The sequence below is a fragment of the Staurois parvus genome, unplaced genomic scaffold (genome assembly GCF_062004578.1).
Source record: "Staurois parvus isolate SC_StPar_1 unplaced genomic scaffold, SC_StPar_1.0 ptg000149l, whole genome shotgun sequence".
NCBI classification, from domain to species: domain Eukaryota; kingdom Metazoa; phylum Chordata; class Amphibia; order Anura; family Ranidae; genus Staurois; species Staurois parvus.
The window spans coordinates 4,602,630-4,627,701 of NW_028317945.1; the positions used below are offsets into that span (position 1 = coordinate 4,602,630).

General features: G+C 44.5%; 1 protein-coding gene and 1 long non-coding RNA gene across 4 annotated transcripts in view; one reads left to right on the forward strand and one right to left on the reverse strand.

Annotated features, from left to right (window-relative positions):
• Positions 1-11,489, reverse strand: part of CSNK1E (casein kinase 1 epsilon) — a 93,026-nt gene extending 81,537 nt beyond the window's left edge. The window contains exon 1 of one of the 3 annotated variants that reach the window (XM_089674265.1): positions 11,381-11,489. The gene's annotated coding sequence lies outside the window, so the exon portion shown is untranslated. The remainder of the gene's footprint in view (positions 1-11,380) is intronic. The other 2 variants (XM_089674266.1, XM_089674267.1) reach the window with 2 other exon arrangements.
• LOC149464667 (uncharacterized) overlaps positions 11,379-25,072 on the forward strand; it is a 71,207-nt gene continuing 57,513 nt past the window's right edge. Inside the window, exon 1 of the long non-coding RNA XR_016312337.1 lies at positions 11,379-11,621. This is a non-coding gene — a long non-coding RNA (uncharacterized LOC149464667). The remainder of the gene's footprint in view (positions 11,622-25,072) is intronic.

Sequence of the window (25,072 nt, forward strand, 5' to 3'; positions counted from 1 at the left end):
TAAAATAGGTACCGATATTTTTATTATTATTTATTTTTTGATATGGGGGAGCCCAGGGACATCCAAAAAACCCCCGCCACCCAGTGGTTTTTAGCATTACCTGAGAACCCATCCAACGATCCCAGTGCTGGTATAGAAATCAGTGAAGGAAAGATGGCCTCCACTCATCTCTATGCTTTTGGAGGACCGGAGCATCACTTCCAGTTCCACTGCCTTGTAAACAAGGCCATTTTTTTTTAAAGCACTAGATCAATTCTTTACATTGTTGCGGAAAGATGCGGGGTCTTGTTTGATCCCTATTTCTCCATAAAGAGGACCTGTCGCTGCTTATTTCTATCACAAGGGATGTTTGCATTCCTTGTGATAGAAATAAAAGTGATTAAAAAAACTAATTTAAAAAAGGGACAGTGTAAAAAAAGTAATAAAATAAAATTGAAAAAAAAAATTGTTTAACCACTTGCCCTCCTGAGGATTTACCCCCCTTCCTGACCAAGCCTCTTTTTGCTATACAGCGTTGCACTATTTGAACTGGTAATTGCACAGTCATGCAATGCAGTACCCTTACAAAATTTATGTTCTTTTTTTCACATAAATAGAGCTTTCTTTTGGTGGTATTTGATCACCTGTGCGCCTTTTATATTTTTCATGCTAAAAAAAAAAGACCGAAAATTTTGAAAAAAAAACAAAAAAAACAGATATTCTCATTTCTGGCATAAACAAATATCCAAAAAACTCAAATGTTGTAAAAAAAAAAAAAAAAAAAAAAAAAAAAAAATTGCAAGAAGTTTATATTAAACTTTGTGTGAAAATTATAGCATCCAGAAACTATGGTATAGATAATGGAATTTACATAGCTTTTACTTTCTAATTGCCTATCACATTTTCTGAGGTGCTAAAATACCAGGACAGTACAAACACACCCCAATGGCCCCTTTTTGGAAAGTAGACAATATGCTGAGCAGCATATTGAGTCCCTGGAAAAAAATTTTTCCACAAGTCTTTGGAAAAATGATAAAAGCTTTTCTTTTTTTTTTTTTTATTTAAACATAAAAGTTGTCACTTAAATTATATATTTCCATGGGTATATGTGGAATTACACCCAAAAATACAATCTGCTACTTCTACCAAGTATGGGGATACCACATATGTGAGACTTTGTGGGAGCCTAGCCACATACAGGAGCCTGAAATCCAATGACCACTTTGAAAGCCTGAAGGTTCGCAACTTCCTCACTACCCATCTCTGTTTCGGAGGCCCTGAAATGCCAGGATTAGCACCAAACAACCCCCCAAATGACCCCTTTTTGGAAAGTAGACACCCCGAGGAATTTAAAAAGAGGCATAGTGAGTATTTTGCAGATCTCGTTTTTTCCTCACAAGGTTTTGAAATAGAAAACAAAAACATTTTTTCTTTTCTTTTTTTGTCTTCATTTTCCAAAAACTTGTGGCAACAAACGAGATCTGCAAAATACTTTTGGGGACTAATTCCACATATACCCATGGCATGTGTGACTAATAAATCATTTAAGTGATCATTTTGTGTAAAAAATTTTTTTTGTCATTTTCTAAAAACTTGTGGTAAAAAAAATAAATTATTCTATTGACTTAACATGCCTCTCAGCAAATAGTTTGGGGTGTCTACTTTCTAAAAAGGGGTCATTTTGGGGGGTGGGGGCATTTTATGCCTAGCATTAGAAGTTTATGCCATGCATCACTCACTCTTCTAACCACCTGAAGATCAAGCCTTTTCTGACACTTTGTTCACATGAAAAAAAAAAAATCTGTGTTTTTTGCTAAGAAATTACTTTGAGCCCCCAAACAAACATTTTTTAAAGCATTTTTTTAATCACTTTTAATGCTATCACAGGGAATGCAAATAACCCCTATAACTTTATTGGGCATTGTCATATATTCTTTTTTGAGAAATCTGGGGTCTATCGGACTCTAGATATCTCCTCTGCCCTTACATTATCTAATCTCACCAAGATCGGTGTGATCAGATGCTTTCCCAATTTACAAATGGTGCTGTTTATATCCTGCGAAACTGAAGTGATGAAATGCTTGTAGCTTCTGATTTCTTAGACTATAGAGATGATTGGCACCATTCCGGTCTCCAATCAGCTCTATGGTCAGCTGGCAGAAACACCGGCTGCTTTCTCAGGTTCCACCAATGGCACAGGACTGCCCGAGAAGGCCGTGGAAGGCAGCAGGGGAGGGGGGGCATCTTCTCCAGCTGCTTGTAAAAGCAATCCTACAGCTAATTAGCCACTAGGATTGCTTTTACATGAAAGCCGATCACAAGCTAAAAAAAAAACAAAAAAACGATACCAGGATGATGCCTGCAGCTGCAGGCATCATCCTGGTATAATCACTCAAAGTCCAGTGATGTACCAGTACGTCGCTGGTCCTTGTTGGGTGTATATGCTATGTTCTTTTTTTTTTTTATGCAGCCTGTGGGCTGAATGAAAAAAAAGAGAAGAAATCTCTGGCAGAAAAAGTGTGTGGATTGGGCCACAGCAACTTCTGGATACAAAAGGGCCGTGATGATCTCTTCCTGGAATTTTAGGAAGGATCCACTTCGTCCAGTTACTTTGTAAATTACAAAAGCGTTATATATAGCCAATTGAAATAAATAAATTGATACCTTTTTGCACCAGTGTTGAGCTTTCTGGGAAACTAGGTACAGATTCATCATTTGGTCGTTGAAGTCCACCCCTCCCATGTTAAGGTTATAGTCGTGGACACAGAGGGGTTTCTCAACAACGCCAGATACCATGTTAATTTGGACTGTCGCGTCTGCGTGAATGGAAAACAGGACAAAAACATCCCGTTTGTCCTTCCACTTCACTGCAAGCAATTCATCATTCCTCAAGCAGGCTCTTCCCCTTTCTAAGTTGGGTATTTACAAGCCGTTGGGGAAAGCCCAAGGTCACATGGTGCCACATGAGCCAATTCCAAGATAGTACAAATGTCTAAATAGTTGCGCGTTTGTATACAAATTGTCCATATATAAGTGGTACCCCTTATGGAACAAACATGACACCAAGTCCTAAACTATCTTGCCACTGCTCCCCAGTAGTCTGGGCAGTCGGGGGACTCTACTTCGCTGTCTCTTCCCTCATCAACCCTAAATTTGTACATATAGCCTGTGGACCTCTCACAGAGCTTATACAATTTGACCTCATATCTGGCACGCTTGCTGGGGATGTAGTGTTTGAATGCAAGGTGGCCAGTAAAGTGAATGAGGGACTCATCCACGCAGATGTTTTGCTGGGGAGTATACACATCTGCAAATTGCTCAGTGAGGTGGTTTATGAGGGGCCAAATTTTGTAGAGCCTGTCATGTTCAGGGTCACCATGAAATGCATGAAGCGCATTATCGTGTCATATCTATGCTGGTCATGGCAGCAGAGAACACGGCATATGATGAATCGGGTCTGTGGTCCAATACAACCGCAACTCATTCTTTTTTGTAATGCCCGTGTTGAGGGTTAGTCCCTAAAAAGTTTTTAATGGATTTCCATGCGAATGGTCTTGCAAGGTTTGACTTTGGGTTTGTGGCGATATATTGTTGAGCATATAAATTGCTTTGGCCCATAATCAAATTGCACAAATCTTCTGTGAAAAACTAGCTTTAAAAAATCAAGGGGAGTTAAATTTGCTGTTTCCACCTGAATTCCGGGTTGGGCAGTGAATATAGGGGGGTGTACAGGTGCTGCAGAATTTGTGGGCTGCTAATCAGGATTTGCAAGCACGTCCGGAAGGACACTATGGGCTCTACGGGCCTGTGTGTGAATTCTTGTTGGCTGCAGCACACTACTTGCTCCAGCTTGTACTGCACTTATGGGACTCGCCACATCACCAAGTGATACTGCAGTGCTGGTATGAAAAACGGAAAAAAAAAAAAAAAAAAAAAAAAAAAAAAAAAAAAAAAAAACAGGATGTACTAGGCTGCTGGTACTCGCCAGTTCACCACTAGTTCGCCACCAGTAATGGCACTCTGCTGCATATGAGACAGGTCATACGATCCTAGCACTTCAGCTTCATGGGGTCAAGTACACCTGATCTTAACAGGGAGCTCTTCATCATCCGAGCTACCTGTCAGGGTGCCGCAGCTGTCTACAGGTTCGTACTACAGGTTCGTATTCTCAGGCTGATTGTGTCAGGGAGTCTTCCCCTTCACTCTCACCTGACATGCTCAGAATCCGGTAGACCTCTTCACTAATGTACCTTTCGTTGGACATTTTGGACTATACATTTACAGGTACCTGGTACAACTCACAGAAAAAAAAAAAAAAAAAAAAAAAAGCACCTGGCTGTCAGGGACTGCTTGAACCGCTACAAAAAAATGTTACCAGCGAGTGCTAACGGAGATCAGGCCGGATTCTGTGAATACTGCATGCAATGTATTAGAGGTGACAGGGATCAGAAATTATACTGACACTGCACTTCTTGTTGGGGGGGGCATTGGGGCTAAACGCTAGTGCTGGCAGCGAATAGGGATGATCCTGCTAATCCTGCATTTTTGGGGACACCAATACTAAGGGGGCATTGGTATAGTTTTGTTCGTGATCAATATATTGATCCGTACAACCACTATACTAGTAATGAAGGTGATCAGCAACCTATTGCGTGAGTGCGATAGTGTGCGGGCAATCTAATGCTAGCTGACCCTAGCTGGGAGGGACCCTAAATGACCCTGATGCTATCTGACGTTGCTAGTGGCACTAATGCAGTGATCAATGAAAACACTGTACACTGACACTGTACTAATGGCACTGGCAGGTGGCAATCAAAGTGTTAAATGTGGCAATCAAGGGGTTACAATTTCTCTAATGTGTGGGTGCAGTGTGCTAAAAACAGGTAGGTAAAAGGTGAGATCAGGTAATATATGTCAGCTTCCATACAGGCAGCTGTTTTGGTAACTAGTTGTTCATACCTTACAACGGAGAACTCTTGACCCCAGAAATTGTCCACAAGAACTGTTGCTCTTAACAACCAGCTTGTTCATTTCATTCTCAGACAAAAATAGAAACATGGAACCTGACTGGTTGCTTTGCTCAGATTCATTCACAAGGGTGAGAGGCCATTAGAACACTTCATTAAATGGGATGGTAATGTACAGGGCAGGAACCAAAAGATGTGTTTCCAAAATAAACATTAGAAAAAGCTATAAAAAATTAAAAGACACCGGCTGTCTATAGGCAAAAGCTAGCTGGCACCAGGGATACATCTCCTAGATCAGTGATGGCGAACCTTTTTGAGCCCGAGTGCCCAAACTGCAACCCAAAACCAACTTATTTCTTTCAAAGTGCCAACACTGCAATGAAACCTGAATATCGAGCTTTTGGTTTAGAAAAAACAACTCGTACAGTAGTGCAAACTAATTAACAGTACAGGGATGACCAGAGACTGCGGACACGGTACAGGGGATGACCAGAGACTGCGGACACGGTACAGGGATGACCAGAGACTGCGGACACGGTACAGGGATGACCAGAGACTGCGGACACGGTACAGGGATGACCAGAGACTGCGGACACGGTACAGGGATGACCAGAGACTGCGGACACGGTACAGGGATGACCAGAGACTGCGGACACGGTACAGGGATGACCAGAGACTGCGGACACGGTACAGGGATGACCAGAGACTGCGGACACGGTACAGGGATGACCAGAGACTGCGGACACGGTACAGGGATGACCAGAGACTGCGGACACGGTACAGGGATGACCAGAGACTGCGGACACGGTACAGGGATGACCAGAGACTGCGGACACGGTACAGGGATGACCAGAGACTGCGGACACGGTACAGGGATGACCAGAGACTGCGGACACGGTACAGGGATGACCAGAGACTGCGGACACGGTACAGGGATGACCAGAGACTGGGGACACGGTACAGGGATGACCAGAGACTGGGGACACGGTACAGGGATGACCAGAGACTGGGGACACGGTACAGGGATGACCAGAGACTGGGGACACGGTACAGGGATGACCAGAGACTGGGGACACGGTACAGGGATGACCAGAGACTGCGGACACGGTACAGGGATGACCAGAGACTGCGGACACGGTACAGGGATGACCAGAGACTGCGGACACGGTACAGGGATGACCAGAGACTGCGGACACGGTACAGGGATGACCAGAGACTGCGGACACGGTACAGGGATGACCAGAGACTGCGGACACAGTACAGGGATGACCAGAGACTGCGGACACAGTACAGGGATGACCAGAGACTGCGGACACAGTACAGGGATGACCAGAGACTGCGGACACAGTACAGGGATGACCAGAGACTGCGGACACAGTACAGGGATGACCAGAGACTGCGGACACAGTACAGGGATGACCAGAGACTGCGGACACAGTACAGGGATGACCAGAGACTGCGGACACAGTACAGGGATGACCAGAGACTGCGGACACAGTACAGGGATGACCAGAGACTGCGGACACAGTACAGGGATGACCAGAGACTGCGGACACAGTACAGGGATGACCAGAGACTGTGGACAGTACAGGGATGACCAGAGACTGCGGACAGTACAGGAGATGACCAGAGACTGCGGAAAGCACAGGGATGACCAGAGACTGCGGACAGTACAGATGACTGCTGACCTTTGGGGAGGGAGGGGGAGCGGGTACCTGAATTTGACAGGTACCCGCTCTTACTTCCGCAGAGTTTTTTTTTATCTTACCTGTTCCTTTATCCAGCCGCGCGCTGTCTTCCCGGCTTCTGTAGTGTGGGCGCACGTCGGACAGCCGGATGCCCAGTGCGCATGCGCGAGAAGCGCTGCGCTTTGTGATTGGTCCGGCGGCTTCTGGGATCTGTCATGTGTCCCAGGTACCGCCTTACCATTCACAAAGAGCACTGCTTCTTGCGCATGCGCACTTGGGACCCGGCTGTCACGCACACTACAGAAGCCGAGAAGACAGCGCGCTGCTGGATAGAGGGACAGGTACGGTCCCACTGCAGAGCTGAGCGGCCGGCCCGGTATTCTGACACGGCGGCGGTGGAAATACCGGGCCGGCCGCTCAGCTCTGACACGGCGGCCGCTCTATATTCGCTCCATAAGATGCACTGACATTTTCCCCCCTTTTTTGGGGGAAAAAAAGTGCGTCTTATGGAGCAAAAAATACGGTATTCTCCTGGCGTGCCCACAGATAAGGCTCGGCGTGCCGGCTGTGGCACGCGTGCCACGGGTTCGCCATCACTGTCCTAGATTGTAAGCTCTAAAGAGCAGGGCCCTCGATCCCCTCATGTTTTGCATTGTATTGTTATTGTTCTGTCACATGTTCTGTCCCCATTTGTAATGTACAGCGCTGAGTGAACTATTGGCGCTTTATAAATACTGTATAATAATAATAATAAACTGCTCAGGGTATACTCCCATAAATACCATTGCCATTTAGGCATGGAATATGGTCTATATACGCCATGCTTTTAATTCTCCATAGTCATCCTATAATATAGCCTGCTCAGTCTAGCGACAAAGGATCATGGGAAACCTACCTAAAATACAGAGGAATAAGGCAAGTTCCTGGCTGTGGTGCAGGGACAATATTTTATATGGCATTATTAGCAGGGCTGCATTTCAATCCTTGTAACCTGTATACACACAACCTTTACAGTCTGAAGTAACACCCCTCTGCTAGGATCACACATTGTATACTATAACTTCTTGCTTTCTTGGCCTTTATCTAGTTAAGAATACTTTGAGAGTATGTAAATTATATTTATAGTTCTATAGACTGTCAGAAAAAGTTTAAATGACAACCAAATCTCCATATTTCTCTTTTTTTTTTTGCTGCTGTGATCCAACTTCCTGTTAGAGGGTTGCTACGCATATTCTCCATTGTCAATAAGTAGGAATGTAACCATACTCTTGTTTGATTGAGAGATGGTACAGTATGTGTACTATGGGAGTTTTAGTGTGCAATGGTTTCAAATAAAAGTGAAGAGGGAAAAGAAGAGGTTTTGGAGCTCAAGAAGGAGGTTACATAGTAGATGCATAATTATTATTTTTGGAGAATGACGATATAGCTTAGTGTCATTTTATTGATTTTTGTTACCCCAAATTCTTCTATTTTGAGACTTTCATAAAAAAAAAAATTGTTTCAATAAACAAATATACAGAGGCACATAGTAACTTGAAACATATGGAAATACACATTGAAGCATAGTGTGCATGGACACAATCCAGGTACAAATACACGGTGTGAGTATGCAACTACCCCTAGCAATCCATTGATGATAAGTACTAGGAATGGGACACATTGGAACCCAAATCATATTGGATGTCCATCAACCGTTCACGTACCTTTAACCGCTTTAGTGCCGCCCCATAGCAGATATACTGCTACAGGGCAGCAGCTGTGCGAAAAACAAATATATATGATTTCGCATTCCCTGGTGCGAGCACCATACCTGCGCCTCCATTCGCGGCTGCAGCTGACATTTACCAGGTGCCGGCTGGTGATTACTTGCCGGTGCCCAGTGATTGCCAAGCATCCCCGACGGGGAGAACTGTTAGTAAACAAAACAGTTCTCCTCCCTGTCAGTTCCTGCACACTGCTTTGCATGGCTGTGGTGTGCTTACAGTGAACCAGAAACACAAAACATCACGTAAAATGGCACACAGCACACAGTTAACCCTTTGATCACCCCAGATGTTAACCCCTTCATACCCAGTTCCATTAGTATAGTGTCAGTGCTTTTTTTTTTTTTAGCACTGATCACTGTATTGGTGTCACTGGGTATGTCAGTGACACCAAGTCAGTTCCCCCCACTGTCAGGAATGCCCATCGCAGTCCCAATCTAAGTCACCGGTTGCCTCCATTACTAGTAAAAAAAAAAAAAAAAAAACCCAGTACATATACTGCCATTTGTAAATGCTATAACTTTCAAAGTCATGTAGAGTTGGCCTAAATTTATGACAAAATTTGATTTTTTTACTGTTTAATTGCAAAATGTCTAAAATATTGTTTTTCTCAAAATTGAAGGCTTTTTTTTTTATAGCGCAAAAAATAAAAACTGCACAGGCAATCAAATACCACCGAAAGAAAACTATTAATGGGGAAAAAAATGTAAATTTCATTTGGGTGCAGTGTTGCATGACTGCGCAATTGTAAGTCAAAGTAACGCAGAGCCGTAACGCAAAAAATGGCATGGTCAGGAAGGGGGGTAAATCCTCTAGAGGGCAAGTGGTTAAAGAAACCTTTGAATCGCCGTGGGGGAAAACCCAAACAGGACAACCCTGTGACCCCAAATTATTTTCTAAATAGCAGTTCAAAAGAACAAGAAGCAAAGCCTAATTTATTTTGCAAATGACACTGGAAGCAGACAAGAGCTAAATAAAAGTTTGATCTGGGTAACAATATTTTGTCTTATGAAGCAGGCAAAACATGCCGAGCCTTCCTTTATCTGCCCTTATCATATGAAATGAACACCCATGTGCAGGCTGCCCAAAAGAGATCAAAGAGCTGACCTTGGGGGCTCCTACAAAACATTGCATTCACCTAGCCCTACTTGTACAGAATAAATCCTGGTCTTCACTGGATTCAAATCCAAATGATGTCAAACAAATAAATCCAGGTATACGGGATTATACTGTAACCAGAGAGGGGTAATCGATGTTCCTGCAACTCTTGTCATGAACATTGAAATGTCATTCCTGACATAAATGTGCCCCAAACCAAACACCCGATGTGATTTTCAGTTGAAATAAAATTCAGAATCCTATCCCTAGCGTGCAGATCGACAGGCCCTACGTTTGGTCGCCAGGACAACCTATTTTTTTATCCCCTTCTATCTGTTGTATTCAGTTGCACGCATTCTTTCCAACCCAACAAGGATGAACGATGGACACAAACCTGAATCCAACAAGCTTGGGGGGGGGGGGGGGGTAAAACACCCTGGGAATCAATCTTCTCCTCCTGTCACTAGATGGTAATGTTACATTATTCAGTAACATGGCTCTGCACTTCCTATATACAGTATATTGGAAGCCATGACATCTGGTCTATATTACCATCATACGCAACACAGCATTTTAATGGCTGCTTTGGTAAGACTCAAAGTAGCAGAAGAATGATTCCCAAACTGGTCCCTTTAATAAAGATCATGTCCACAAGCAGAAACCTCATAGAGGGCTGACACTTGCCAGGGCTATAAAATGTTTGGAGGGGGTGGGGGTGGGGTGACGCTAATAAACAATTGAATGACCCTGGCCAATGTGTGTACACAAACATGACACTGCTCCAGTAGACATAAAATTAATCAATTGTTAGAAAAATGTCAGAAATGTAACAAGTAAAAAAACCAAACAACTAAAACCTAAAAATTAATACTACGATACATATTCTACATCAGCTCTAATAAATGTCACGCGCAACATAGACAATTGTCCCTATAGGTGAAGTATGACGAGTTTGGAGTCATTTTAATGGCACAAATTATTCATGCTTGAACCACCAGCAGATGCAGCACACACGGCAGTGTGAATAACACTGGAGATTATGTAATGTTCCTCCAGCCTAATAAGTCAGCGCACACCATTTTTTACCCTCTTACAATAAAATACGCCCCACTTCACATTGGGAGACTTTCAGGAACATAGTAAATGTCTATTTTCTGGCCAGCGGAGAACAAAGGGGGTGGGCTCTGCATTTTTTTTCCCCAGGCCTTTACCCCACCCTATGAATACAGAACAGACTGAAGGATGTATTACATAGAAGATATTGGGGGGGGGGGGGGGGGGGTGTCATAACAGAACCCCTATATGCCTTTAAATGCACTGCAGACACAGGAACCGTAAATCTAATAGAATTCTCAGCAATAGATTAATTCACCCCAAATCTCAGCTAGGCTGCCTTTAACAAATAAATGATTATACATCAGCTTTAGATTAAATACCCACAACTGATCCAGATAGAAACATCACTATATAAATAAACATCAACACAACATCTAGGGAAGATCCAGCAGATCCTGATAATAGATACACTGAGTCGCCCCCACCCCCACTTCCTCCAAGCTAGGAATTACAGAAATACAACAAAAATAAAGATGTAGCTTTTTAGATCACATCAAATATTGTTGCCAATGATCAGTGTTGTTAGTAAACAGATATATTTGCTCCATTGTCTGCTTTTCGTCCAGCCAATCCAGTGCTCAGCTTAGAAAACAAGCAATAGGGGGGGGGATGTTTCCCCCTTCATTTCAGCCTCCTAAATCCAGGGGAGCCCCTCAATATTGGTATGGGTGTGTAGCCAAGAGCCCCCTGTGTCTGCTCCTGGGGGTGTCATGGGTGGGGGGTGTTCTGGGGGGCAGGATGACAAGAGATTGCCGGGAGCTGGGCTTACCTGCTGTGCCTGTGTCTAGCTGCTCTGCTTCTCTCCTTCCCCCTTCAGTCTGTGAGCTGTCTCTACTCCCTTCTACACTCATTGAATCCGACTGCCAAACCCCAGTGTGATGTCATCCTTGTGAAACTTAAAGAGACAACACCCCTTTTGTGGAACAGATGACAGTCCTTCTCACACTGATACAAGCAGGATCCTGAGCACAGATCTTGGTGTCCACAACTGATCGCAAAACTACAGCCAGGTAGGAAAGATTTCTCCTCCATAAATAAAGAAATTATTAATGGGCAGCATTGCACAGCAGAGGATCAACACATTGGGATGCACGGTTACATTTGAATGCATGTATTTTTAGGGACAGAAGCAGCGGCATCTTCATATTTTGGCCTTGTTCACACGGGCAGAAGAAAACGCTGCATGAAGATGCGTGCGTTGTGTAGTCCTGCATGTGTCTGTGTGCAGCGTAGAACAAAGGAATAGGGCCAAATTGTGTGTTTGAGGCCATCATGTACCGCTGTATTTAACAGTGTACAAAAAAAAAAGATGCTTCTGTGACCATATGGATCTTGTGTGGTTACAGCATGTACGCATGCAAACACATTTGAACGTGCTTAAATGCACCTAAGCATGTCTAAAGGCATTAAAAAAGTGATGGATGTAAACGTGTCTAAACGCATCTCTGCATCTAATCCAGGGTTCTCCAAACTTTCTAAACAAAGTGCCGGTTTACTGTCCTTCAAACTTTAGGGGGCCGGACTGTGACCAGTGGGAGAAGAATATGTCCTGGCATCAGTGAGAGTAAACAATGCCCCATTATTTGTATCAATGACAGAAATCATGCCCCATCGTTAGCATCAATGAGAGAAATAGTGCCCCATCATTAGTATTAATGGGAGAAATAGTGCCCCATCATTCGTATTAATGGGAGAAATAGTGCCCCATCATTGGTATCAACGGGAGAAATAGTTCCCCATCGTTAGTATCAATGGGAGAAATAGTGCCCCATCAATGACAGAAATCATGCCCCATCGTTAGCATCAATGAGAGAAATAGTGCCCCATCATTAGTATTAATGGGAGATGCTAACGATGGGGCATGATTTCTGTCATCCATTACAATCCGGCTTCCGTCCCCTACACTCCACCGAAACTGCCCTCCTCAAAACTAACGACCTACTAAATGCCAAAGCCAAGGGCGACTACTCTGTCCTCCTTCTCCTGGACCTCTCTGCGGCCTTTGACACAGTCGACCACCCCCTCCTCCTTAATAAACTACTCTCCCTTGGCATCAGAGATACCGCTCTCTCCTGGTTCTCATCTTACCTATCCCGACGCTCCTTCAGCGTCACCTACAATGGCGCCACCTCCCCCTCTCTGTTGGGGTCCCTCAAGGCTCTGTCCTTGGACCCCTTCTCTTCTCCATCTACACCTCCTCCCTGGGCACACTCATACACTCCTATGGCTTTAATTATCACCTCTATGCTGACGACACCCAAATTTACCTCTCCACCCCTCTCCTCACCCCCACTATCTCCGCCCACATCACTCACCTCCTAAACGACATCTCAGACTGGATGTCGCTCCATTTCCTCAAGCTTAACCTCTCCAAAACCGAACTCCTCGTCTTTCCCCCTACCCCCCCCTACCCCCCCCCCCATCCTATCCATCACCACCACCAACACCACTATCATTCCCGCCTTGCAAGTCAAAGTCCTTGGCGTCATTCTTGACTCGAACCTCTCCTTCCTGCCTCATGTCAAATCACTTACAGACACCTGCAGGCTCCATCTCCGCAATATTGCCAAGATACGTGCCTTCCTCACCCCAGACACCACCAAACTTCTTGTACACTCCCTCATCATCTCACGCCTTGACTATTGCAACTCTCTTCTCACTGGCCTACCCAAGTGCAGGCTCTCCCCGCTCCAGACCATCCTGAACTCAGCGGCCAGACTCATCCACCTCACCACCCGCTCCACCTCTGCCACCCCCCTCTGCCTCTCCCTCCACTGGCTCCCGATTGCCCAACGCATCAAATTTAAACTTCTAATCCTGACCTACAAAGCCATTCATAACACTGCCCCTGACTACCTCACCAACCTGATCCACCCTACCCGTACCCTTCGCTCCTCACAGGACCTCCTTCTATCCTGCTCCCTGGTCTCCTCCTCCCATGCACGACTGCAGGACTTCTCCAGGTCCTCCCCTATCCTCTGGAACTCACTGCCCCAATCCATCCGACTGTCGCCTTCCCTCCCCACATTTAGGCGCTCCCTCAAAACCGATCTCTTCAGGGAAGCCTACCCCACCCTCACCTAACGGCCATTCTCCCTCATTCCTCCCACCACTTCATCCCCCTCAGCCACTTCATTCCCCTCAGCCACTTCCTATTGTTCCACTACCCCCTCCATCCTAGATTGTAAGCTTGAAAGAGTAGGGCCCTCTTACCCCTCGTACACTGTCTGTTTTTGTTGTACTGTGCCATGTATTGTCCGCCCTATTGTACAGTGCTGAGCAAACCCTTTGGCGCTATATAAACTCGATGTAATAATAATAATAATAATCATTGGTATCAATGGGAGAAATAGCGCCCCATCTTTAATATCAATGGGAGAAATAGCGCCCCATCAGTAATATCAATGGGAGGAATAGCGCCCCATCTTTAATATCAATGGGAGGAATAGTGCCCCATCCTTAGTATCAATGAAAGGAATAGTGCTCCATCATTGGTATTAATGGGATAAATAGGGTCCCATCAATAGTATCAATGAAAGTAATAGTGCCCCATCATTATTATCAATGGGGGAATACTGCCCCATCACTGGTTTCAATAGGAGGAATGGTGCCCCATCATTGGTGTCAATGGGAGGTTATGGTGCCCCATCATTAGATTGTAAGCTCGAAAGGGCCCTCAATCCCCTCATGTTTTGCATTGTATTGGTATTATTCTGTCACATGTTCTGTCCCCCTTTGTAATGTACAGCGCTGAGCGAACTATTGGCGCTTTATAAATACTGTATAATAATAATAATAATTAGTATCAATGGGAGGAATGGTGCCCCATCATTATCAATGAAATGAATAGTGCCCCATCTTTTGGTATCAATAGGGGAATAGTGCCCCATCACTGTTGTCAATATGAGGAATAGTGCCCCATTGTTGATGTCAGTGGGAGAATCTAAGCCACACTGTTGCTTGCAGTGGGAGGAATAATGCCTCGAGGGCCGAATAAAAGCAAGCAAAGGGCCACATCTTGCCCCCGGGCTGCAGTTTGGAGACCACTGATCTAAACAAATGCATTTTTTATGGAATATTCTGTCAGCAGGAACCTGCGTTCCCTTCCAAAAAATGCACATGCCCATGTGAACAAGGAATTTAGTGCATTTTGGTTTGTAAAAATATTTCTAGCAGCATTCTTAGGTCTCATTCATGGGGGTGAATATATTCGTGCTCAATGCAGGGCCATGCCTACCAACAGGGCTGCTGATAGAAACCATAGGGCCCCATACAGCCAACCTGACAGGGCCCTCCCCCTTAAAAAAAAACAAAACAAAAAAAATACAGCTTACTATGCTTCATTTATGGATGAACACAGTGAGTGATTAGTACCGATCACTCATTGTGTTCACTCAGGAAGAAAAGGGGCTGGTAAATGTGACATATTTACCGGGCCCTTCCCCCACTCTCCATCCTCAAAGATCCTATTGTGTGCTCGCAGATGCTGGTGGAAAGGAGAGGAGTGAAGCTGGTAGCACTGTGGTGGTGAGGGCACACAGGGCGAAACATATGGTGACTCAAACACTTCTGTACTCCTGTGCTGGGGATGGACTCAGCAGAGGCTAAGGTGACAATTCAAATATCCTGGAATATGTACTCCTTGCTGCCCTCAACGGACCGGGGTAGTCCAAAGTCACTGGATGCAAAAGAAAACAAAAAGAAGGCGCATCAGCCTAGTGCATTATCATAAAAAATATTTATTAAAAGGATAAAAAGTAGGTATCATACTCATAATTGACATATAAAACAAAGGCACATCACAATAAACAGCGGTGTCCAATCTATATAGCATCTAAGTCCACAACAATGGAACCCTGGACTTCCAACTGGCTAACATGTTTCGAGGACTCAGCCTCATCCTAAGAGCCCCGTATGCAGTGGTGTATTTAGGTTTCATGCTGCCCTAGGCAACACAAAAATTGGCTACCTCCCCACACAGATAGACCCTGACACCGACCAACACCTCCCTCCCCCATGAAGAGAGCCTGACATTGCCCCCCACCCGGCCTTCCACTACCACCACGCCCCATACACTGGCAACCCCCCACCCCGGGAAGAGATAAGACACTCACCTTCACAGCTCTGGAAATCCCCGGGAACAAGAGTCAGGCTCTGCATACACCATCTAGGAGCCCCCAGCCTCTCTCAGATCCCACCTGGTCCCCGTGCTGCGTGTGTCCCTTCTTCCATCCCTTCTTTTGGGGGTGGCGCTGCCCCCCTGAAACATGCTGCTGCCCCCCTGAAAAAGGCTGCCCTAGGCAAATGCCTTGTTTGCCTTGTGGTAAATACACCTCTGCCCGTATGGTGCAAAGGGAGGGTGATGGGTGTGGCGGGGGGCAATTACTGGAACTGATCCCCTGTAGGGCTCTCTCTTATTTTTTGCTCTATAAACAAAAAAATTTACAAAAAAAAAATATTTTTGACTTTTTGCTATAAAACATATCCAGTAAAAAAATTCAAAAAATCAAATTTCGTCATAAATTTAGGCCAAAATGTATGCTGCTACATGTGTTTGCCAATACGTGTAAATTAATTGGTTTACGTGAAAGTTATAACGCTTACAAATGGCGGTATATATACTGGAATTTTTATTAATACTAGTAATGGCAGTGATCAGCGACTTATAGCGAAACTCCAATCAGTGTGATGATATTGGATGTGTTGATGACAGCTGTCCTGCCCTTAAAAAACACTCACCTGTTTTGGGTTTACTGGTTTCAAGAAGCACTGTCTGATGTGAACCATGCCTCGCAGAAAAGAGCTCTCAGAAGACCTACGATCAAGAATTGTTGACTTGCATGAAGCTGGAAAGGGTTACAAAAGTATCTCCAAAAGCCTTGATGTTCATGTGTCCACGGTAAGACAGACTGTCTACAAATCGAGAAAGTTTAGCACTGTTGCTACTCTCCCTAGGCGTGGTCCTCCTGTAAAAATGACTGCAAGAGCACAGCGCAGAATGCTGCATGAGGTAAAGAAGAATCCCAGAGTGTCAGCTAAAGACCTACAGAAATCTCTGGCACATCCTAACATTTTTGTTGACACATCTACAATAAGGAAAACATTAAACAAGAATGGAGTACATGGGAGGACAGCACGGAGGAAGCCATTGCTGTCCAAAAAGAATATTGCAGCACGTTTGAAGTTTGCAAAAGAGCACCTGGATATTCCACAGCGCTACTGGCAAAATATACTGTGGACAGATGAAACCAAGATTGAGTTGTTTGGGAAGAACACACAACACTATGTGTGGAGAAAAAAAGGCACTGTCAGGGCCTGGACTTGAACCTGGGACTTCTACTGTGTCAGGCAGTAACTCTACTCACTGAGCTACCTAGGATGCTGGACAACACTTTGCCTCATCTATTGGATAATCCTGCCTTGTGCCTTGTGCCTTGTTTGCTCTTGAACCTTGAACTCCTTGCTCCTCCCATGAACTTCCTATATAAGCCATGTCCTTGGACTTCCTCCTTGCCAGATTATTGTGCCTTTCCAGCCAATATCCTGCTACGTTTCCTGCTGCTGTCTACACCTCCGCTACTGACCTTTGGCTTGTTCCTGACCACGATTGATCTGCTACCATTTGTGACCGACTTGGCTTGTGACCGATCCTGAGATCTGCGACCTGGTATTAACACGCAGCCCAATCCATCTCCACCATTAGGAGCTCTGGTGAATACCAGTTAATACTTAGACCCCGCACCTCAGGTGAGCCTGCGTCATTCCCAGGGGGATCCACTGGTGTACCTATCCTGCTGGTTCCAGGTAAGCCTTTTACTGCTATAGCAACTGGTCTCTGAACCTGACCTTACACCGTGACAGAATAATCTGGCCCACACATGGAGGCCGCTATAGCAAATGCCATGGCTCCTGTCAGGCAGCAAATTTCAGAGCTACAAGAGTTTGGTGTTACCTACCAAAAGAAATTTGCTGAACTGCAAAGTGTAGTAGAGGGGCAACAGGAAGAGATCCATGCTCTGCAGACACGATTGCTGGACATGTGCTCCCGCGATGTTGCTAATACACGCATGCCTCTGCCACTCAAGTTCAATGGAGACCGCCGCCACTACAGGGGTTTCCTTAACCAATGCCGCATTTATTTCCAGATGCAACCTGCTGCATTTAATACTGAGAGGCAGAAGGTATTGTTTGTTATAAACCTCCTGACTGAGGAAGCCCTAGCTTGGGCCTCTCCCTATATAGAGCAAAACAATGCAATGTTAAACAGTTTTGTGACTGCAATGAACCAGGTCTTTGATGATCCCAACCGCTGCGCTACCGCTGAAGCAAAGCTGCATAGTTTGAGGCAGGGTAGACGCCCTGCTGCGGAGTATACAACTGAATTTCGACGCTGGATCTCAGACACCACCTGGAACCCAGCAGCGCAAAAGAGTCAGTTCCGGCAGCGGCTCTCTGAACAGGTGAAGGATGAGCTCGCCAGAGTAGAGACTCCTAACGATCTTGAGGAGTTCATCCAATTATGCATTCGGATTGACCAGAGACTGACAGAAAGAAGAAAGGAGAGATTGGGAAGTAATGGTGGCATGCGTTTTTCTGCTAATCAGTTCAGTCAGAAGGATTTAAACATTTCTTCAGATTATAACACACCTGTACCTATGCAAGTAGATACTGTTAAAAGATCAATTTCTACTCAAGAGAAGGAGAGAAGACGTTTGGAGAATTTATGTTTATACTGTGGGGACTCTGGGCATTACGCAGTCAATTGTCCTAATAAAGTCAAAAGAACAATTGCTGCGACTGATGTTATCCTGCCTGAACGCATAAATTCAATTACCCAGTCTATCTCCCCATTGATCGATGAAGAAAATAAAGTTGGTCCTAAACAGTCTCATTTTGTTGTCCCTATCAAACTTTTTACTGAGGGCCATGAAATTCCTTGTTCTGCTATGCTGGACTCTGGGGCTGGGGGAAACTTTATGGACATAGAGTTTGCCCACAATAATAATATTCTCAGGAGAAACAAATCTGCCCCTATTGATATGGAGACAGTTGATGGTTCACCTTTATCATCAGGACCAGTTACTCATGAAACAGTTCCTCTAGTACTCCAATTTCAGGCTGACCATTTTGAGACCATCAGCTTTCAGCTGATTACATCACCTAAATTTCCTGTCATCCTGGGCATCCCTTGGTTTACTACCCATAATCCCTTCATCAACTGGGGAGCACGGACCATAAATTTTACATCCCCCCATTGTGAGGAACATTGTAGGAAACCATGTGCTACAAGTTGTCTACCAATCAGGAAATCACAGGCTGATATGGTAACTACACAGTCATATGACAATCTGCCTCCACAATACCATGAGTTTCGAGACGTCTGTGATAAGAAAAATGCGGATCAACTACCTCCTCATCGTCCATATGATTGTCCCATTGAACTGCTTTCAGGAGCAGAAATACCATTCAGCCGCATTTTCAATTTATCAGAACCTGAGTTAAAGGTGCTAAGGGAGTGGCTTGATGAGAATTTGGAGAAGGGCTTTATCAGACCCTCAACATCTGCTGCAGGAGCAGCCCTGTTCTTTGTTGAGAAAAAGGACTCCACCTTGCGTCCATGCATTGATTTTAGGGGCTTGAATAAAATCACTGTTAAAAACCGTTACCCACTCCCTTTAATCGCAGAGATGTTGGAAAGACTCCACTCTGCCAAAGTCTTCACAAAACTTGACTTACGGGGGGCATATAACCTGGTACGCATGCGTCAAGGAGACGAATGAAAGACTGCCTTTAGAACCAGATATGGACACTTTGAGTCCCTAGTTATGCCTTTTGGCCTATGTAATGCTCCCGCGACTTTTCAGCACTTCATAAATGATGTGTTTCGAGATTTGTTGGACCAGTTTGTTATTGCTTATCTGGACGATATCCTCATCTTTTTGGACAACCTGGTGGAGCATCGCAAGCATGTCTGCACTGTATTCAAAAGGTTAAGGATGAACCGACTTTACATCAAACTGGAGAAGTGTGAGTTTGAACGAGCCCAGATCCAGTTCTTGGGATATATCGTTTCTTCAGAAGGAGTGAGCATGGATCCTGAAAAGATCAAGGCAGTGGTGGATTGGACTGCCCCTGGAAACGTTAAGGAAATACAACGATTTATTGGATTTGCAAACTTTTATAGGTAATTCATAAGAAACTTCTCTAAGGTAATAGCACCAATTACACAGCTGACAAAGAAAGGAGTGCCCTTTGCATGGTCAACTGAGGCACAAACTGCTTTTAGTAAGCTAAAGACTCTCTTCACATCTGCACCAATATTGGTACATCCTGATCCTGAGCTACCTTTTTATTGTGGAAGTGGATGCCTCAGACTCCGCCGTGGGAGCTATCATTTCTCAGCGACGAGGAGAAAAAATGCAGCTTCATCCCTGTGCTTATTTTTCTCGTTTGATGTCATCTGCTGAAAGGAATTATGACATTGGGAATAAGGAGTTGCTGGCAATTAGGGAAGCCTTTTCCGAATGGAGGCATCTGTTGGAAGGGGCTAAGCATCCTGTGACTGTCTTCACGGATCATAAAAATCTAGAATTCATCCGTTCTGCCAAGAGATTGTCTTCTAGACAAGCACGTTGGTCACTGTTCTTTTCCAGGTTCAATTTTATTATCTCATATCGACCTGGGTCAAGAAACGGAAAGGCTGATGCCTTATCACGAATGTCGTCTGGGCCTCTCCAGGAGAACACTTCTGAATGCACAATCCTGCCTCAAAAGAGCTTTCTAGGGGCCACAAGTCCTAAGGCATTCTTGAATCTTCTTAAAGAGGGGTATGAGAATGACCCACTTCTCAATCATCCACCTACGGACATTAACCTGACTTATAAGAATGGCTTTTGGATTCAAGGACATCATCTTTATGTACCTGAATCTGTTCGGGTGGAAGCTCTCAAGTTGGTTCATGATTCCAAACTTGCTGGGCATTTTGGAGTCGCTAAGACCGAAGAACTATTATCACGTTCCTTTTGGTGGCCGGGGTACAAGAAAGATGTCAAACGCTATGTGACCTCATGCTTGACCTGTGCACGCAATAAGATTCCCCGAGCCTCCCCTTTGGGGTTGCTTCAGCCACTCCCTGTTCCATCAAGACCATGGGGGTCTATTTCTATGGATTTTGTGGTGGATTTACCTCCCTCAAAAGGAATGACCACCATTTTGGTAGTGGTTGACCGTCTCACTAAAATGGCCCATTTTGTTCCAGTTAAGGGGGTGCCCACTGCTGAACAGACTGCTGAACTGATGGTTCGAGAAATCTTTAAACTGCATGGAATCCCTGATGATGTGGTGTCTGACAGAGGTGTGCAGTTTACTTCGAAATTCTGGAGACGTTTTTGCTCAGCCTTAGGTGTTACAATTAATCTGTCCTCTGCTTTTCATCCCCAGTCTAATGGTCAGACTGAGAGAACTAATCAAACAATGGAACAGTATCTTCGATGCTTTGTCACTTATATTCAGGATGACTGGGTGGACTGTCTTCCCACTGCAGAGTTTGCATACAACAATTCTAAACATAGTTCCACCTCTCAAAGTCCTTTTTACTTAAACGCCGGTTACCATCCAGTTTTTATTCCTGATCTCCCTATCACAACTCCAATCCCTGCTGTTACCAATAGACTAACTACATTGCAGGAGATTCAAGAGAAATTGATTGAGACTTTGAGGGAATCTCAGGAGTATTACAAAAAGTCTGCAGACAGACACCGGAGAACACTTCCTACTTTTCATGTGGGTGAAAAAGTTTGGTTATCAACAAAGAATTTGAAGGTCCAGGTGCCATCTGCTAAGTTGGGTCAAAAGTTTGTGGGTCCTTTTCAGATTTCTGCCCAAATCAACCCAGTCACCTTTCGCTTACAGCTTCCGGATAGTATGAGGATTCACCCTGTTTTTCATATATCACTACTCAAACCGTTTCAGGAAAATCCTTTCCCTGGAAGAATTTTTCCACCTCCTCCACCTGTTGAGGTACAGGGTGAAGAAGAATTTGTGGTGGAGAAAATCCTTGATTCCAGGATCTTTAGGAATAAGTTACAGTATCTGGTTCAATGGGAAGGATATGGACCAGAAGAAAATTCTTGGGAGCCTGAGGAGAATGTTCATGCTCCTAGACTAACAAGAGAATTCCACCAGAGGTTTCCACACAAGCCTAGTCCTAAGACGTCCAGAGGACGTCCTGGGAGGAGGGGAGTACTGTCAGGGCCTGGACTTGAACCTGGGACTTCTACTGTGTCAGGCAGTAACTCTACTCACTGAGCTACCTAGGATGCTGGACAACACTTTGCCTCATCTATTGGATAATCCTGCCTTGTGCCTTGTTTGCTCTTGAACCTTGAACTCCTTGCTCCTCCCATGAACTTCCTATAGAAGCCATGTCCTTGGACTTCCTCCTTGCCAGATTATTGTGCCTTTCCAGCCAATATCCTGCTACTGTCTACACCTCCGCTACTGACCTTTGGCTTGTTCCTGACCACGATTGATCTGCTACCATTTGTGACCGACCCTTGGCTTGTGACCGACTCTGCTTTTGTCTGATCCCTAACCTGTTGATCCGCTATTGGTTCCCAGTCTGCTCATTCCCTGGTGGGGTGATCCTGAGATCTGCGACCTGGTATTAACACGCAGCCCAATCCATCTCCACCATTAGGAGCTCTGGTGAATACCGGTTAATACTTAGACCCCGCACCTCAGGTGAGCCTGCGTCATTCCCAGGGGGATCCGCTGGTGTACCTATCCTGCTGGTTCCAGGTAAGCCTTTTACTGCTATAGCAACTGGTCTCTGAACCTGACCTTACACCGTGACAGGCACAGCACACCAACATCAAAACCTCATCCCCACTGTAAAACATGGCGGAGGGAGCATCATGGTTTGGGGCTGCTTTGCTGCCTCAGGGCCTGGACAGATTGTTGTCATTGATGGGAAAATGAATTCCAGAGTTTATCAAGACGTTTTGCAGGAAAACGTCCGACCATCTGTCCGCCAACTGAAGCTCCGCAGAGGATGGGTGATGCAACAGGACAATGACCCAAAGCATACAAGTAATTCAACAAAACAATGGCTGCAACAGCACAGAATACACCTTCTGGAGTGGCCCAGTCAGAGTCCTGACCTCAACCTGATTGAAATGCTGTGGCATGACCTTAAGAGAGCGATTCACACCAGACATCCTAAGAATATTGCTACACTGAAACAGTTTTGTGAAGAGGAGTGGTCCAAAATTACTCCAGATCGTTGTGCAGGTCTGATCTGCAACTACAGGAAACGTTTGGTTGAGGTTATTGCTGCCAAAGGAGGGTCAACCAGTTATTAAGTCCAAAGGTTCACATACTTTTTCCTCCCTGCACTGTGAATGTTTACATGTTATGTGCAATTAAACCATGGCAACATCTAATGTTTGTATAGTATTATGTTCAGCAGACATTGTTCTTCTATTGTTGTGACTTAGATGACGTTCAGAGCACATTTTATGCCCAATTCAACTCCACGTAATCCCAAGGGGTTCACATACTTTTTCTTGCAAAAAAAAAAAAAAAAAATATATATATATATATATATATATATATATATATGTGGCACAGTGGCTTAGTGGTTAGCACGTCTGTCGTGCAGTAAATGGGTCATGGGTTCAATTCCCAACCATGGCGCCTCCTGCATGGAGTTTGCATGTTCTCCCTGTGCTTGCGTGGGTTTCCTCGGGGTACTCCTGTTTCCTCCCTCACTCCAAAGACATGTTGGTAGGTTAATTGGCTCCTGTCTAAATTGTCCTAGTTTCATCTCTGGCCATGCGGGATCTCCTGCATGGTAGGGGTTGAGGAAAGACCTGGCAACCTACCCTGTAAAATAATTGCTAAGAGAATTTCATGGAAAAAGTCGCTTATGAGTGACGGTCCATGCAATCGCCAAGGGTCGGATACAACTGAATTAGATAGAGATATATCTATATATAGCTATGTGATTTTGTGCAGCCCTGATACCCTGTAGCAGTAGCTCTGCTATAGGGCTGTCGGGAACAGTTAAAGGCTCCTGAAAAAAAAAAAATAATAAATGTACATTTTTGTACCTGCAAAATGATGTGCATTTATTATTTAGGTGAACTTATTCTGTAAGCTAAGAAGTGGCACTGACCCTCTGTCAGTTTATCAAGGTAAAAAAAGCCTGTATTTGATTGGACACAGAAGTCTTTCAAGATTTGATTGGCCATCCTATGCCTAAGAAGGGAAAAGTACCCGTGAAAGCCCTGCTGCAGCTCTTTGTAGAGCCCTGCAGTTTGGGGAAAGAAGGCGTAGCCTAGGGACAGGTTCCTGTGCAGAAGAGACAATTTAATGACATCCTGAACATCTCCTGCCTGTACCCAGTATTGGGGAAAAGGAAACTTCTCTGTGTTATTCAGTGCACCTATCTGGAGCAAGCTTGTACTCTGGTTGGAGAGAGTGGCATCCCTCTTGAAGGTCACATCAATTGATCACAAGTGAAGGAAGCAACCTACCATATGTATGCACCGCATTTCTACTGCAACTTTGGAACTGCCTTATGCTTCCCGTGTATAAGTGACTTGTTGGTAAAGTTGATTTTGGATGAATGTTTTTTTTTTTTTTTTTTTTCTTTAAGACATACAAAAAACAAAGTATAGTGGGGAAATAATTATTCGATCCCCTGCAGATTTTGTAAGCTTGACCACTTATAAAGAAATGAAGGGTTTATAATTTTTATCATAGGTGTATTTTAAATGATAGAGACAGACTATCAACCAAAAATTCAGAAAAACACATGATATAAATGTTATAAATTGAGTTGCAGTTCAGTGAGTAAAATAAGTATTTGATCCCCTACCAACCAACAATAATTCTGGCTCCCACACACTGGCTATGTGCTCACATGGTACACAGATTAGTCCTATCAAGGTGCTCCTAACGACAACTTGTTATGTGTATAAAAGACACCTGTCCACAGAATCTCTTTCTTCCATTCAAACCTCACCACCGTGGGCAAATGATCAAAGGACATCAGGGACAAGATTGTAAACCTGCACAAGGCTGGAATGGGCTACAAGACCATCAGCAAGAAGCTTGGTGAGAAGGAGACAATTAATGGAACGATTATTCCCAAATAATTATATACAAAGTAACCATCAATCACCCTTGGTCTGGAGGTCTATGCAAGATTTCAACTCATGGGGTAAGGATGATCATGAAAAAACTGAGGGATCAGCCCAGAACTACATGGGAGAAGCTTATGAATGAACTCCTTGCAGTTGGGACAACAGTTACCAAACAAACCATTGGTAACACAATACGCCACCATGGATTGAAAACCTGCAGCACCCACAAGGTCCCCCTCCTCAAGAAGGCACATGTACAGGCCCATCTGAAGTTTGCCAGTGAACATCTAAATGATTCAGAGAAGGAAGGG